Here is an 18,085-nt window from a genome sequence, read left to right as displayed (position 1 = left end):
TATCAAGCTTCTGCCTGCTCTTACACACAGGGTTCTTTTTGAACTGAAGTGATAGAGAGTTATGCTCCTACTTCCAAAGATCCTGGGGTCAGCCCTTACAGATAATAAAATAATAGAAAATGAGGGTTAGAAGAGACCTCAGGAGGTCATTTAGTCCAACCCCCTGCTCGAAGCAGGACCATCTCTAACTGTGTCATCCCAGCCAAGGCTTTGTCTAGCCAGGTCTTAAAAAATGACCCAAATAGTGGCATCATTAAATTGAATATGCTACTTTGAACTGTTACTTCATACTTAGCTGTTGGAGTCAGGAACAAAGCCAAGGTATCCTGCATTTCAGAGACCTTGGGGCCAGAAAAGACCATTAAATCATGTCGTCTGACATCCACAATATCACAGAACATTACATTTAACCTATTTACCCCTGTATCAAGTCTAGTAATTCGTCTTTGATTGAAGCATGCTTTTTGCTAACAAGTGTTTTCCAGAAAGGCATCCGGTTTTGATCTGAAAGTATTGAGACATCAAGTGATGTTGAAGCCACCACTTCCTTTAGTACCTTTTTAGTGGTTAATTGTCAATTTTTTAAAATTGTGCTGTATTTTTAATTCTAATTTAATCTGGCTTCAATTCCAGCCATCTTCTTAAATCTTCCTCTTGTAGAAATATCCAGCACTACAGTGATGGCTCACAGATAGTTGTGAATGTGTGTTATGTCTCATTGCATGTTATACACCTTGATCCTGATAGATGCTGATATCATGACTCACTCACCAGTTACCTAGCACAGGTCTTTACTATTTCAACAGCGCAGCAGGCTCAGTTCTGGCTAATGATCCACAATGGGAGGAAATACATATGTATAAAATAGCATGCCCAGGAATAACTATTTCAATAATTGTATATTGATGAATTGGGATTTTGTGTCACCAGGTTCTTTATAGCATTTGTGTTTTGATTATTGGGCGGTTTAAGAATGGGGACAGGGGAGGCAGCTTTTTGAAAGGGCTGGTTGTCTCCAAGCATTGTTATTGTGCTTCTGAGCCTTTTGTTTGTAGGGCACAAATATGAAAACCAGCAAACTCCAAAAGGGAACAAAAAATTGTTCCTGATAAACCGTACTCCATGGCTGTGCCCACACGTAGTGCCGATGTTTGGTTCCCTGGGGACAACTAGCAGTAGCACACTTTACGCCACCACTACTTATCCCGGGGGGGTGCCCGTGCCCTGTCCGCTCTGGCGTGTGACAGGTTACCCCGGGTGGGGTAGGGGAGGCTGGAGCCAGCACTGGGCTGGCCCTAGCAGCCTTACCTGGGTTTTGGGGCTGCATCAGCGGTGATTCTGCCACACAGAGCATGGCTTTGGGTGGCTTGGCTCCGCTTTCAAGTGGCCTGTGCCTCTGTGCATTTTTTTTTCTCCATGGGTTTTTTGTCTCCCGGGTATCCAGGTGTCAAAAACCCCCTCTGTGCTGCTCCTTTTCAGCATGGAGAACAACTGAATGTGTGGTATGTGGCACTGTGGAGGTGTCTGCACTGCCACATACCGCATGGCTGTGCTCATCTGGACATGGCCCATGTGTGCAAATCGGTACACTTAACAGGGGTTAGGAGCTGCATGGACCGTGGAAACTGAACTACCTCTATTTCCTCCAGAGAGAACCCCCTCCTACACCTGGACCTGTTCGCAGGGCAGCCTGCTTAAACTGTATGTGAATAGGGGACATCATTTACCAGGCTGGTGTGATGTCTTTCACTAATAAAAGAAGTCCTCACTTCTTTGAAGCTAGAGTTATAAGCAGGGATCCTGGTTTTCTCTGTTAAAATCCAAAATTCTGTAATTTAAAAAAGAAATCTCTGATTAACCTCCCCCTCGCCCCCAAATCCGTGTTTTTCCATGATTAAAATGAAATACTGATATATATTGGAGATTGGACAAACACCTGGCTGGGGTAATCTGACCCCAGCACTCTTTCCTGCCCAGGGCAGGGGTTGGTCTCGATGATCTAATAGGTCCCTTCCAACCCTGACAACTATAAAACTATATTTAGATACCAGTTGAACACCATTTCCAAGCAATTTGGAAGCCTACCAGTTCCTTAAGCATTATGATAAAAGAAATTCTTTTAAAAGAATTAAGGGTTTGATTTGGGGGGTTTTATCACGGAGGATCAGAACTTTCCCTGCTCCCTGCACTCACCAGGACATGGGTCCAGCTGCAGCTGTTCCCCACACTGCTTTGTGGTGTTGAGCAGCCCTGCCATGCTAGTGCCCCTCACTCCCAAGCCACAGCCTCCCCTTTCCCAGGGTTGGCTTGGAGATTGGGAGCTCACTGGGGCAAGGAAAGGGTGCTGCCTTTACCTTGCAGTGTAGGCGACTGGTGACTGTTGATTTGGTGGGGCAATTTATAGGTTTTGGCGGTATACCGCAGGGTTCAGGACAGGTACTCAACAGACAGGAGTTTTGATTTCTGTTCTAGAGCTACTTTTAATGTCATGTTTTAATCAGCAAGGATTAAACGGTGACAAGTGTACTGAACAGAAATAGCCATCCTTCCCATGTCACACTAGGGTCATGCAAGAGGCATTGTTTAGATGTGGAACAATGGTGAGGGAGGGCCATAAAGTGCATAATCAAATGAAATTAAGAAAATGAAAGAGTGCCTGGAACAGCTTCTAAACAGTGGAGTGCTGGAGCCTGTTTCAAAGCCCATCAAAGGCAGAGTGAGAGTCCTTCAATTTTAAATTTTCAGAAGGATGCAAAGTTAGTCGTAAATTTAAAGACTTTTTTTGGCATATATGACAGCTCATGTGAAAATAGAATAGGAATGGCATGCTGGGCACAGGCCAAAACTAATGGCCTTTTGCTTAGTAAAACCTGCTCATGATTATTAGGTACCATGGGTATAGGAACCCTTGGATGTTAGAGTAGATCATCAGGGATTATCCCTGTGTGGAATTTGACTATTAAAATGTGTATGTTTTCTTTGTGTGCAACAAATTGTGAAGGTTGCATATTTTTAAAGAGATATAGATATATTAGCTATCTTAAAAAAATATGCAACCTTCAAAATTATATAGATAGAGATGAGGGTCAGAACTTGGTTTGCTTAAAAAAAAACTTTTTACAGGATCAACATCAGACTTTCTAAAACATTAATCTGTGAATGAGACCACGTATGTACAGAAATGACTTTCTGAAAGGTACAAGCTGGGTCAGAGGGGTTGGGGGTGTTTAGAAGTAGGTTTATGTTGAAAGTACCTTAGTAATAACATTACCTACAGCTGGGATTTTCAAAGGGGGCTGACAGAATTAAGCACTCGGACCCTTCGATTTGGGAAGCAGTTGCATAATGCTTTTAGGCAGATTACAGTCAATATAAACAACTTTAGATGACCAAAAATCTATGTTAGCCTTCTAGAAATCATGAGCTGAGCTTGAAAGTAGTGCCATTTTTAAACCTCTTTCATGTTTTCTGTTTTTGAGCCTCTTGGGCTTGTGCTTTTAAGATTTCCCAACTGAGAGAGAGGGTTTTTTGTGGGGAGGTGGAGGGTTCCCCCCAATTCTTCAGTTGAAAGTGGTTGTACTGTACTATCATCTAATCAATTGATTTGCAGTAGCAGGGACTTTAAGAACAAGACTCCTAAAATTCCCAAGATTTGCAATGAAATTTTGAGAACTGGCAACATAATTATGCCCATTTTTACTGTTCTGGAGAAGACCTTGAATTTATTTGAAACTTATTTATAACCTATACATTTGTGATGCAGTGGCGAGACAGCAGATCCTTTAGGTCTCACTTGCCTGAGTAATCTTCTTGATGTGGGGCTTACAGTTTGTGCAGGTAGCAGTTACAGTACTGATTATTTTTTCTAAGATTTCTCGTAAGTATTTATGTTACTTAAAGCCCTTAATAGAACGTTAAATAAAAATGAAACGAGGCTGTGGAAAGATCAGTGTTCCAAAGTTTGGCTAATGATAGAAAATAGGATTAAGAAATCTGAAAGGCTTTTTGTTAAAAGCAGTCAAGTGATCATTTCTTTGAAATAAATAGAAATTGGAGCCTGAAGAAAAAGAGGGAAATGCTCTACTATTTTAACATGTTATCCACCTTGGACACTGCAGACTATCTCTGTGCACAATTACCTTATTTTTCAGAAGATTGCGGTACTAGGCTCTCACTAAGTATTGAAATGGGAGAATGTTCCTCTTAAAATTTGCATTAAACGAGATATAGTTTGCTGCTTACAAGTAAAATATTCATTTATTAATACTTACTGCAGATGACTGTATTTATATTCAGAATTTTTTATCAGTTGGCAGCAGCCCTCCTAGGGCCCACATGTAGCTATTCTGTATGATCTCCATTTTTGCAGACAGAGAAATCAAGTTGCATGGAGTTAATTAAGTACCTTGAACTTCAAGTCTGTATCAGAGTTGAAGAAAACCTCATATTGGGTTTCACCCTGGCAGGGGCTGAATTTCTTCAACTTCTTTCAAGATTATTTCATTAAACCTGTCCTCCAGAGGTGAAATTCACTGTTGTGCAGAAAACCTGCCTAAGGCCAATGCATCACTAATCCACTTAGTCTCCTGCAAGTTACAGCATTCACCGTATTTGATCTTTTAGAGTTGGTATTATAATTCAGTGCTGAAAACTCTGTATTTCTCCCTTTCAGGATCTGGGACTTTTTGTTGATTTAGTACTACAGCCAATGTCGATTCAATATGTGGAGCTCTGAAGACTTCTTACCTGCGCACAGTGGGAAAGAGAGAGACCGTCCATGTAAATCAAGAACTACTTGGCTGTTTCCTAGGCAACTGTGGAATAATTAAAATGAAGAAGAACTGATGTGCCAGGCATAAGGGATTTTTATCAGATGAAAATGAAATGCTCTCTTCTGTTTTGAAGAACCAGATCTGTATCTTCCAGCAAACGTAAGGTACCACATTTAAAAAGAATATCAATTTATTGCTTTGGAGATCCTTAAGGAAATGAATAAAAATGACAGTTTAACCAGATTTTATTCTAATGAGAAATGATAATTGTGTATCCTTTTGCTTCTGTCAGAAGCCATGCCCTAGTTTATTATTGAATCAATTTTCTTTCCAAACTTAAGCAAAGGCGTTTAAACTTGCTTTATGGTTTGGGGCTTGATCCTACTCCATTTGAAGCACAGCTGACTTTCATTCCGTTTTTTTCTTCTGTAGGGAGAGATTGAGGCCCATATTCAGAAAAGGACTCAAATAGACACTTGATTTTCACAGAATTGTAGAAAACGAGGGTTGGAAGTGACCTCATGGGGTTACATCTAGTCCAGCCCCTTGCTCAAAGCCAGACCATTCCCAACTATATTATCTCACCCAAGAATTTGTCCACCTAGGTTTTGAAAACCTCTAAGGATAGAGGATCTGCTTAGAACTAAGACCCCAATTTGGAAAAACCCATGTAGAAGATGAATGGATAAGTATCTGTTTTGGCTTTTAAAAAAAAAAAAGAAAAAGGAAACCTTTTTTTGCCACATTGCCAGAGTTTTTCACCTTTTCACTTCCCTTTTACATGTAGAAAGCATGAAGGTAGGGTATTTAAAATTTAAAAAAATCAAGAAAAAGATGAGGAAAAATTCACGTAGGTGAATAAGTCACACAAATAACATATTTGCATGAACTAGTTGGCCCATTTTGTAGTCTTTCCCCAAATTTGATTTCAAATTAATAAGGCCTGAAAATGGCACATGCATGACTAGATGTGTGGATGAGTACTAGATACATAAACATTCAAATTCCAGTTGCAGTCAGTGCGTTTCAGGTGTGCAGGATTGTTGGAACAGGCTCACACTAAATTTATTGACTGAAGCAGGGATCTTGGGTTTTTTGTAGCTGAAGGACTAGTCCAGGGGTGTCTAGCTAGTGGCCTGTGGGCTGTGTGTGACTCACTACAGGGAGTTAAATTGCAGTCCCCAGATTCCTGCCTAACTGCTGTTTTCCCCCATTGCTCTGGTTGCAAAAATGGCTTTAGTTTCTGGGCTGTCTAGGAGGCCAGTGGCTTGCCCTGATGTGGCCCATGGGGCATTTGGCCCCTTTCTGCTTAGAAGTTGGACAGCCCTGGATTAATTTATCCTAGAAGAATCAGCATGTAATCATTAAGTTGATGTTGACTCTTGGAGTCATTTAGAAGTCTTGTTTAAAAAAGGTAGTGGCTAAAATTGCTTTCAGCCCCAAACTCAAAATCTGCATATAGGGTAGAAGATAATGAAAATGACCTAGGTAAAAAAAGAGAAGCCTTATTGTAACAGCTATGAAAGGTTGTGGAAGCATTCGTGATCTAAATGGTTGGAAAAGTTCTTTCTAAAAATCTAATGTAATATATTACTGAATATTGCTTATCTCTTCCACTTGCTAAAACATTTGGAAAGGAAAGACATTATGCATCCGACTATATAGTTAAACACTGAAAGCCATATTCACGTTTTTCTCATAGTCTGAATAATTATATGTTAAAATCCGGCTATCTTGCCTAATGCTTTAGTATGTTAGTTTATTTAAGGCATCAATCAATTTAGAAATAGTTTGAACACCATCTGGGCTTTACATAATAAAAATTTGCTGCCAAAAAGTTTGTGGGTTTCTTCTGGGGTGTGTATGGGATTTCACATTCCATCCCTTAGGCTGTTTTAAAGAAACCCATAATTGTTTGTAGATATAATGTATCCAAAAAGTATGAAATGTTTTTGGCAACTTGGTAATATAAGAACCCCGCTAATCCGCCACCGCTGCCTTTTTTTTTAAAACACTTTACAGAATCTGAGATGCTGAGTCTTTAACATCACTGAGTAGATTTGGAAAGTCCACATACAACTGTGGTGTTAGATTTCCAGTTTTAGCTATTCCACAAGTATTCTTTACTTGACAGATTGACTGCCCTTTTGGGGAGGTATAAGGCCTCAAAATGTTCAGTTACTCTTAGCCCAAAGTCAAAGATAAAATTGCATGAGAAAAATGGCATTTTTGCACACTGGAAAGAGCTTTGCAGACAGTGTATATACATATCACTGCCAATGGATACCAGCTTGGAGAAGCCAGTGGTGAACAAATCTGACTGTTGATGGAACAGGGACCCTAAAATAACTTTGCTATCCAAGGAACATTATAGGACACAAAGTTTAGATTATGATAAATGTATTTAAAAAAATTAATCTGTGTGAAATTATTACTGTAACAGAAGCTTGTTCCTGGCCTTGTGATCATTATTAACTACAGCAGAATTACTTGGGATTTGCAGCAAGACAAAATCTGTCATATATAATTTGGGCCAAAATATTCAAAGCAGCCCCACATTTTTGGCTGTGTCAGGACCTTTGACATGTCTTAAACCAGACTATTCAGAGGCCCTGATGTGTAGTGGGAGATGTAGAAAAGCAGTATATTAACTACCTTTTTTCTTCGCCATCTCACTCTGCCTTGCTCAGTTCTTGTGCTGAGTGGGGGATTAGTTTGACCACAAGGCTGTTCCCATTATTCACACTCATCATCCTCCCAACCCACCCAGTTAATCATGCTACTTTTCCAAGGCTCAGTACTGGAGTTCATATTTCAGCACTGAGGACAATGGAGATCTGCATGTGGCTCGGGGACAGAAAAATGAAAGTATTTTTACTAAATTTGGACAGCTGGACAGCGTATAAGAAAACAGTGGTCATACTTAGCTTACTGTATGCTGTGCTTCTCATTTATGCCTCACTGTACCTTATGCCATAAGATAATTTGCAGGTCTGTGTGGGTGGGAAAAGCATGTACTTGAGAGAGGAATTATTACGTTGTTTGTATTTTAACAGATCCAGTCTGTGGCAGTTGTACAAAAACTTTAAATCTACCATGGGTTATTAGTAATTAATGAAACCTGTTTCCATAAAATGTTACTAAAATGTATGTATATCTTTGTGGTGTTTAACTCCTTGATAGGAGTGGAAGCAAGACAGACTTTATACTATAGACGTGTGTCCTGGTTGCTTGGTTTCTTTTTCTCATTGGTATTTTTGCTCTTATCCAGGGGTCAGTAACATTTTGCCACCCAGGATCAGAGCTTGTGACCTGGCTCCCTACTGCGGGCCCTAAATTTCCACCCTTCAGAGAGCTCAAGCTCTCACTGCAGATACCTGGTCCCTCTGCAGCCAGGGTAAGCACAGGCACAAGAGAAGGTGGGGGGGATGCTGGCTATAGATGAGGGCATTGTGGAGGGGGCACCAGCTGGATTCAGCTTTGTGCTGCCCCAAACTGGGTCAGACCTCCTGGACTACATCCTTCTTTGCAGCCCAGATTCGGCCGATGGGCTGTAGGTTGTCAACCCCTTCCCTCGGCCAAGTCAGTAGAACATAATTTATTGATCTGGGTTTGAAGAAGAAAAGAAACGTGCTTATATACTGCTCTCAAAAAGCTTATTTTGATGCAGCGATTCGTTTTGTCACATGGGCTGCAGAAACAGTTATATTGAGGGAGAGAGACAATAAGGTTGTCTATTGATGATATATATTCATGCCTTAACCTTGTTATACAGGTGGGACCTTTAAATGTGCTCCACAACCCACTTATGAGCTTCCTCTTTCTTGCAAATCTAAGAAATTTTAAAAATCTGGGTTCTTCCAAAAGTTACTCTTCCCCAATACAAGAGGTGCCTCTGCTGTAGGTAGATAAATCCTAGCGGGAAGAGCTAAAGTTGTGGGCTTTCGGTTTTTGGAAGAAGGAGCTGTAATCAGAGAGCTAGTTCTGTAACTCCACATAGAAGCAGGGCAATGGGCCATGCATCATGGTGGGCAGTTGTTAAGCACAGCATGCCAAAGATTCTTTTCCACCAGACAACAAGCATGGTCTCTTCTCATGGGGTGTCCTTTGCTATATACAGGAAATCATCTTCTGCCCATAGGGACATTAATTTTCCTAACCCAAGATTTTTGAGGGCCAGTTCCATGGCCATCAGAAAAATTCATTCTCCAATCTTGGACTTCAGATAATTCAGTGAGGGAGCAATAAAATAGAATTGTCCACGTCTATCAATTCAGGATATTATTTTGTGTCCACGAGGATTTGCTGAGTATCACAGCCAGTATCTGAGGTTCTGATGGATTATTTTCCCTTTTTAGTATTGTGCATAGGCCCAGGAACATTTACAGTAATATGAATAGTATATGAAGATCAAGCTATGCTTGCAATTTTAAGAGTTTTTTCCACTAGCTGGTAGACTTTGTGATCAGTTAGAACTTGGTGTGTCCTTTCCAGTTACTATTTATGGTATAAGTTGGATGTGTCTTTTGAATATCATGGAATCATAGAAGTAGGGTCGGAAGGGACCTTGTAGATCTTCAAGTCCGACCCCCCCCGGCTGGGCGGGAGAAAAGACTGGACTCAAATGAGTCCAGCCAGGTAGGTATCAAGCCTCTTAAAGATCCCCAGGGTAGGAGCCAGCACCACTTCCCTAGGAAGTTGGTTCCAGCTCCTAGCCGCCCTGACTGTGAAGTAGTTCAGAGGAATATACCAGCCAAATGATAAGGTAGGGGTCAGCAACTTCCAGCACATGTGCCAGAGTGTGTGAGCAATTTGCTCAGCACACCACAGCCTGCCCAGGATCTGGGCAGCTGCTGGCAGCCACAGAGCCTGGGCTGCTTGCACGGGGAGGCTAAACCGTGGTGTGAGCAGTCTGGGCTCCATGGCAGGGGCCAGATGTGGCAGGCAGCTACGAGCCTGCAGGTGGCTGCACTGGGATCTGGAGCCCCAGCCCAGCTTGTTGCCAGCAACAGCTGAATGCAAGGGGCTGGGGTTGTGCTGCCCCCAAGGTGTGAATGCAGCTGCCATTGCCACAGAGCCCGGGCTGCTTGCAGGAGGCAGCGGGCAGGCTGCAAACAGATGCTTCGGGGTCTGGAGCGCGGTGGCCAGTGGCAGCTGCACATGTGCCTTGGGGAGCATGGCAGGGAAGGGGCAGAGGGCAGTGCAGCCCCAACCCCTTCTCCACTATGCTCCTTGAGGCATGCTTGCAGCTGCTGCTGGTAACAAGCTGGGCTGGAGCTCCAGACCCTGGTGCAGCCTCTTACAGGCTTGTGGCTTTCTGCTGTGAGCAACCCAGGCTCCATGGTGGGTGACAGGGGCCTGCCCAGACTCTGGTTTGTTTGTAGCAGGCAGCCGCAAAGCTGCTAGCAACTGCATCAGGGTCCAGACTCCTGCCTGGCTTGTTGCTGGCAGTGGTTGTATGCATACCTTAGGGAGCATGGTGGGGAAAGGGCGGGGGCTATGCTGGCACAATAAGAATTGGGTCTCTTGTGACTCCCCCACCATCCACCCCTGGCTCACCAACATCTAAGTCAAGGTTGCCAGCTTTTGTGGCTGAAAAACATTGCCGACACCTGCGATAGAGAAAATCTGGAATTTACCAGGTAGATCAGTTCTTTCTGACATCACTTCAGGAAGGTACACCACTCTTCAAGTCCATGCCACACCCAAGAGTCAACCAAATAAGTTACAAAATATAACAGAATAATCACTTCTCCCTTTGATTTGCAAGTGATGCTCCTTTTGATACACAACCCAGAATGCTGTTGCCTTTTTTTTTTTTATGACAAGAGCATGTTGTTGGCTCGTATTCATCTTATGGTCTGCTCTGATCTTAGGATCCTTCTGTTCAGCACTACAGCCTAGCCAGTCGTTCCCCAGTCTGTGTTTGTTCATGCAATTATTCTGTCTCAAGTGCAGGACTTAGCACTTGTCCTTGTGGAATTTCATCTGATTGATTGCAGACCGCTTTTCCCGTATGTCCAGCTCATTCTGGATCATAACCTTACTCTCCAGAATGCCTGCAACTCCACCCAACTTGGTGTCACCTGCAAATTTGCTAAGCACTCCCTCAATCCGAATTATCCAAATGATTAGTGAAGATGTTAAAAAAAAAAAATAAAAAAAAATACCATGCTCGGGGCAGACCCCTTGTGAACCCTACTTAATACCTCCTGTCAACTAGACATTATCTAAGGAGATAGATATTATCCCAGCTAGACATTATCTAACTAGACATTTCTAAGGACTGCTCCAGTAATAGTCTTATTTAGATTCATGTTATCTTGATTCTTATTGGCTGACAATATTAAAAACCAAATCTCATGAACAGGCATTTTACCTTAGGGTTTTTGCCTTTTTTGGTAGTGGAGAATGATCGTCTTTGTTTGAGTGTGCCAGATATGTTTTACTGACAGCCTGAAAAAAACGCTTCCAAATTTGTGATTTTTGTCGCTTTGGAAGGAAAACATTTCTTTATACTGAAAAATGCCATTGTCGTTCCCCCCCCCCCATTCTGTTTGCTGTGAAATAAGGCGTTCTAAATATTGCGTAGAGCAGTGGTGGCCAAGCTTTTTGGCAGGTGTGCCACGAGTTAAGCCCTGTGCCTCCCCCAAATGCATCTCTGTTTTTCCTCCTCCCTCCCAACATATGTGATAGAGTTTGTCCCTTGGGGTGCTGAAATGAAGGCAGCAGGACTTGAGCTTCAGGCCTCGTGGAGCAGAACAAGGGCTGCAGCTGGCAAGGTGCAACTGCCAACAACTCAAGTTAACTCTCCCCTGGCCCCATAACTCTCCCCTGCCAGTTTTATGTGACTTCTGAGGATCCAAAGACCTGGGCAGCTGCAAGGCCAGGGAACGGTTAACCTGGCTCTTGATGGTGATACCTTCCACATCCTCTCACCCTAGCATCCTGCCCCCAGTCCACTCCATGCGGCTGGAGGTGCCAGTGCCCCTTCCTCCATCCTGGTATCTCTCTTTACTGAGCACCTGGGGCTCACATGCCACACGCAGCAGTTACTCCTGCTCTACAGCATCAGTGAAACAATGGTTTACATTCAAATTGGTGCTGACTAGGGGAAATTGGGTAGTTCAGTAAGTTTAAACCATTCTTGAAATTGCTAATATACTTTAAATATGCTGCTAGGTGAGAAAACAATTCACTGTCTTTTCCCAAATATAGTTGAACAAAACTTATTCAGTGAACGGATCATGTATAAAATGTGTGGATTCATGTATGAGAACTTGGAGAAACAAAGATTTTTACTGCTTTGAAGTGACAAAATGCTTGACTTCCGTCATGCCGTCTTCAAACGTCATTTTGCTTGAAAAGTTAAGCGAAAGCCCACCCAGAATGGAACGCAGCTCCTTTCATTCAATAAGGCTCTGACCAAAAGCAAAAGCCCACTGAAAGTGATGGGAAACATTTAATTGCTTCATTGGTTTGGGTGAGGCTATAGAAGAGTTAAATTGGGGGCATAGGGAGGATTTTCCTTTCAATATAAAGGTAGAAATGACTCGCAGTTCATTAACAATGGCGACCAGTAGCTATAAATTTAGTTTAGCAAACAGTATTATCTAGTGGGCCCGATTTGTCTGTCTGGCTCTCTTTTCTTTGGTTCTGAAAAAAAGGGAAGGTAGATATTGGGGGCAAATGCAACTGAGAGGCCTGTGATAGATGGAAAGTGAGATCAAATTTAGTTAAGCAGGATGGGACATAATTTTCCATACCAACATGTGGTCAGATTCCCCGTTCACTGCTGGTTAAAGGAGAAGTAGGTGACCAAATTGCTGTGCTTGAATTTGGATTATATGAGAGTGTGAGAGTATGTGTGCGTGTGTGTGTGTGTGTATCCTCCCTCCCTCCAACCTAGTGTTCCTGGCTGAGCCTAACTTCTATCCCATGTGGATGCCTGAGACATATTGTGCACCTATAGCGCAGGTCACCTTGTGGGGTTTCTTTTCTGTCTAACCTTGTATGGTTTCTCTTGGGTCAGTGGCAGCAGAGTATTTCAGCTATTACTTGGACTTCATGAAGGGTTTGCATTTCCTGGGTTTAACCGCACGTTGCTGCAGAAAGCTAAACTTTGACTGTCTTTTGAAATATTGGGCACAAGTGAATGTCAGACTGTCCAGCCCATTGACTGATCTGACGAGGGGGAAATTCCAGGACCATTTACTTTAAGCATTATGAGAATATTTGGTGATGCTCAGGTTTGTATGGGTGATTGGGGGTGGGATAATAAGTAGTGTATAAATACAGTCTTATAGGAGATTCTTGGAGTGAGTTTTATCTGTTCCTGTTTGCTCTGAGAAATGCACATTTTTTCAGTTGCTTTATTGTTGTAAGAATGCAGACCTGTTCAAAAGTGGTGTAGGTCTTGTGAAGTGTTACAGATTTTTATTCATTCTAAGTGATGAGTAAACTGAGTCTACAGCAGCCATAAAATGCTTCTCTGCGCACCAGAAAAGACCAAGGCTAGATCAAGTAATAGGTGTTGACTGGAAGAGTTGTACCAGGCTCCTCTGATTTTAATTCAAGTGGTAAAAGATAACATTTTATTGACATCTGGGTAATATTGATATTGCACAACTAATTTGTCCCCCCAAGTGTAATTTGAATACAAATTATCAAATGCCTGACCCCTCCGAGGGTAAGGGACTCAGAAGTTGTTTGAAGATTGACATGAAAAAAGTTGCACATTGTTTGCCATCTTTTGCAGTCTTAATTCCCTGGTGTTATACCATGGAAATTAGGCTCAAAATAATTGCTTGAATTCTAATCATATCTTTGCTGGTAGAAGAGGATTGAAATCTTTAGATCTCCTATATAACCAGTTTTTTTTATAGCTAGAAAGACTTCCCTTCATGAACAAGCAGATTTTAGAAAACTCTTCTGATTTTTGTCCAGCCTTATCAATCAAACAAACTGTACAGTGCTGTTCAGGATAATTATCAATTGCACAAGCCATATCTGAAAACGTTTTATGGAGTTAGATCATTCACTTATTGTAAAGATTGATTCTGTAGGTGGGACAACATTGTGGGCCCTTATACTTCTGATACTAGTGTCATCAGGTATTTTGGAGAGTCTGGGTCTAAGTAGTCAGGAAAGGAGAAGCTGAGAGGAAAGGAGAGAAGTTGGTTTCAAATGCAGAATGGAGTTAGGACAGTCTGGGGAAGTGGGCCACTAGGCCTACTGTTATAGTAACCATTGTCTGCTGGTACAAAGGACATATGTGATGCTAAATTTTGCTGTCCTCCATGGACAGTAGCTTAGATTTTATAGCAGAATCACAGTTTTGCCTTCGTCATTCACTTTTATTATTGGACCACAGTCACTGTGATTGATGCTGTGCACAGAAACACAGAGGGTTTGCTGTATAGTTTTATACTGTAGCTAGAAGGGTTGTGGACTGAGATTTTTGAAAGCTGCCTGGGGAATCTGGATGCCAAATTCAACATGCAGATATCTTGGACAGCATTCAGACTCACAGCATGAACTCCTTAGCTCTTCTACCTATGGTGATACTGGTTAGCATACAAATGTTGTTCAAACCTTTAGCTTCTTTTTAAAATTATGCTTTAACTACTCAAAACGTGTTTCAAACTTGAGAGTGATTTAATTTGCTGGACAATTTAAAAGCAGAGTTTCTACTTTCCCCTTCTAGTTTTCCCTTTTAGATGCTAGCCAAGTGGGGGAAAAAAAAAGTGTTAGATGTTTTGTTCTGTATATTCTTTTTTCTCCCTGTGGTAAACTATTTCTGGCCAGAAGCATAAAGACCCTGAAGCAGTGGGACTGGCAAAGACAACCATATGCTGCCATCATTTGAATGTGAAACTCCTGCTGGCTTTGTTCTGCATACAAATCTATTGACTGACATAATCGGATAGATATGAAAATGTTTCAGTGAATTTCATCAATTTTATAGAAGGGCATAGTTGTCATTTCTTAAAGATCAAATACTTGTCATTTCTTAAAGATCTAGTGGGAAAAGTGATGTGAAAAAGGTATTAAATTATTGTCCATGGGTAAGTCACCAGTGCAGTGTGATGAAGGTATTTGCAGCCTGCCTGCTGCCTCCTGCAAGCAGCCTGGGCTCTGTGGCAATGCAAAGCATTCAAAACTTGTTAGTCAGACCCCTGAATATCTTGAAATTTGAATAAAAAATAATATGCCAAAATAATACATTTTGGGTTCTTTTTATTTACCTCCTGACTTTGAGCCTGGGTGATTCACATTTTCAGTCATGAGGTCTAAAATGTTTTTCTGAAAATGAAAGGTGAGATATTTAGGTAACTGGATAACTCCAGAGACTGGGTTTTTAGTAAAAACATTGAATAAAGTGCAGATTTTATGATTAAGAGTACAAGAATTGGCAATACTGATCCAGCTATTACTCTACTGCAGTAAGTAAAAAATGAAGAGTCTGTTCCCTTGGTATCAGTGGTTTCCCATTGGTTCTGAAGAGAAGCAGGAGAGTATTTAAAAAGGATCAAATTCCTATGCTTTATATGTAAAGCATTTATTGGGGTGGAATACTAAAGCAACGCTAAACATCTGAGGTTCTACGCGTAAGGTAAGGAATTTATTTCTGTTGTATAACTACCTTGTGAAGGAAAGTTGCAAAAAGGGGGTAGAAAAGTGAGAGAGAATGTGCTAGCAGAACTGAGGGCAAGAATAGATAACTAAGTCCTGGATATGCATGATAAATTCTTTAGCATGGTGGAGATGCTTCTTGAGGTGTAACCAACCCACACCAGAAGTCTGTGTAACCCACTCATTGACACCGGGAAGGTCAGCACACGTCTTCCCCAAGCTCTAAAGGTTGCCATTGTAACAGGCCATAAAAAAGAAATGCAGGATCCACATGGATCAGTCAATATTGCTAGTCATGTTTGAGAAGATCAAGCATTGAAAATAGATAAATGTTTGCTTTTCATTACTAGGTGGTCATTCCCAGCCTTGGAGATTAACATCTTTGAAAACTGTTCTGTTTTGTGTTAATTTTGTAAAGAAACTGTGCTACTTCTGTATTTTGTTATTTATGTTGCTACGTATTTATGAGGACACATTCGAGAAGACTGGATCATTTAGAGTCTGAGCTGTGGGAAGGAGTGCTTGGAAAGGAAAGGTTGGGGAAAGTCAATTCAAATGGATTCTTCTCCCAAGCAGGTGTTCAAACCATGATCTCTTCATGATGTTGCTCCTCCAGTTGAGGCAACAGATGGGAGACGTCATGAATGCACCCTTACTTAAAACATTGGCACTTGATTGACTACATCATAGCACATGCCCAGGACTTTTATGACCAGTACAGATGACTGCTGGATGGAATATCATTTGATATATTCTGCTGTGTTCACTTGAATCACCCCAAAGTGATGTAAACAAAGGGAGAAATGAGGAAGAGGTGCAATATTGAATGCTTGAAAGACCATGCTAAAAGCAGTCATCTTGCAGTGCTTTAGTAAGGAACTCTCTGACCTCCCTGATGATCTTGACACCTTTGATTACTGGGAGAGCCACAAGAAGACATGGATGAGGTATGTGAACAACCCCCAGGCTTTTCTGCAAAGAAACATCAGGGCAGTTCTTGAAAGAGACCAAGTTATAGGTGGTCTGGTCTACTGGTCAGACCACTTAAGGAGGGCAGGAGCCCAACCACAGGCCACATCAAGGGGCAGGAAGCGATCAGGTTATTGGGTTCAAGGGGAAATCCAGAGGCAGGGTCTGAGTCACAAGCCAAGTCAAAGTTCAGCAGTCAGGGACCAAATTACCAGATCTGAGGAAAAAATCTAAAAACCGGAGTCCAGAAACTGAGTGAGCAGGTCCAGGAAACAGAGCTAAAGGAAAATCCAAAGCCAGAGTCCAGGAACAGAGCCATACCAGGGTCAGGAACCAGGAAACTAGTACCAGATCAGAGGCACACCATCAGCAGGAACTCTTGCCTGGTCTGGAGGCTGTTGCCACAGCTGGAACTAAATGGAGAAACTGCTTTCCCAGCAGCCAGTAAAGAGGCCCAGACAATGACCAGCTGGGGTCATTAGATGGGTTACAGCTGCCTGTCAAATCCCCAGGCAAATGTGGTCCACTAGGCAGTTAGCCCAGGCTGGGCTTCCTGTGGGGGCTGCCGAGAGCTCTCGTTGATGGAAAAAGGAGAGCCTTTTAAAGCTTGGCAGAATGACATGACCTCCAAACAGTAGCAAGACTTTTATCACCACACTAAAGCTGAGACCCAAAGGAAAACTCATGAGCGAAAGGAGGTGTGGGAGGACAAAGCAAAAGAGATTCTTCAACACAACCAAAGCTATCTATGGCCAAGCACACAAGGAGCTGGCCCTCTGATGTCCAAGGGTGGAACAACAGTCTTTAGACAGCTCTATCATCGATGCACGGTGCAGGAAGGACTTGCAAGTGTCCCTGAGCTGAGATTTTAATGTCAAAGATGATACCATTACAGCATTCCACAACACCCCATTAAGGACTACTTCGCAGATCCACCAACTTATCAAGAGGCCTTGAAAGCCATTAAGCAGGTGAAGAGCAACAAAGCCTGTGGTCCTGATGGAATACTACCTGAAACATGTCAGCAAGGTTGAAAAAATGCTCTCTCGCTAACTACATGCTATTATTCTCAAAATCTGAAAGCAAGAACGGATCCCTGGTGACTTGAGAGAGAAATGTAACCATTTCCAAGGTAAGAGATGGATTACAGCACTTATCATGGTATCACATGTGTAGGTGGGAAGATCCTTGGCCTCATTCTTTTCAGTAAACTTATTTTCCTCACTGAGGGGGTTCTACCCAAGTCCCAAGATAATTTCAGACCACTCAGAGGTACAAGAGATAAGGTCTTTGTTGCTGGACAAGTGCAGGGGAAATGCTCTTTGCAACAACAAGATCTTTACGTGGCTTCCACTGAGCTAAAGCCTTTGATTCAGTCAACAGAGGGGCCCCGTGGAAGATACTGATGGGATTTGGGTGCTTCTCAAAATTTGTTACCATCAACAGACTTCATGTCGGTTTAACAGCAACCCTCGTAAGCAGTATCTTGGAAACAACACACCCTTTCACTGGAGTCAAACTGGTGTGTTATTGAACCAACACTCTCTTTTTTTCCATCTGTAACACAGCGATTCTGCCCTGGCATCAGCAGGACACCTACCTGGCATCAGCATCAACTGGTTGCATTTCTAATCTAAGTTAAAAGATGCCTCCATTGCTGATCTTCAGTACGCGGATGATTGTCATGTGCGCCCACTTCTATGAAGCAT

At 42.2% G+C, this 18,085-nt stretch overlaps 1 long non-coding RNA gene across 1 annotated transcript in view; it reads left to right on the top strand.

The window, feature by feature from the left end:
* LOC109315830 overlaps nt 1-18,085 on the top strand; it is a 99,873-nt gene that overhangs the window by 2,039 nt on the left and 79,749 nt on the right. The window contains exon 2 of the long non-coding RNA XR_002102623.1: nt 4,673-4,936. This is a non-coding gene — a long non-coding RNA (uncharacterized LOC109315830). The remainder of the gene's footprint in view (nt 1-4,672; nt 4,937-18,085) is intronic.

Source organism: Crocodylus porosus, unplaced genomic scaffold, assembly GCF_001723895.1.
Source record: "Crocodylus porosus isolate Cpor-Errol unplaced genomic scaffold, CroPor_comp1, whole genome shotgun sequence".
NCBI lineage: Eukaryota > Metazoa > Chordata > Crocodylia > Crocodylidae > Crocodylus > Crocodylus porosus.
This window is presented reverse-complemented; position numbering and strand designations above follow the sequence as displayed.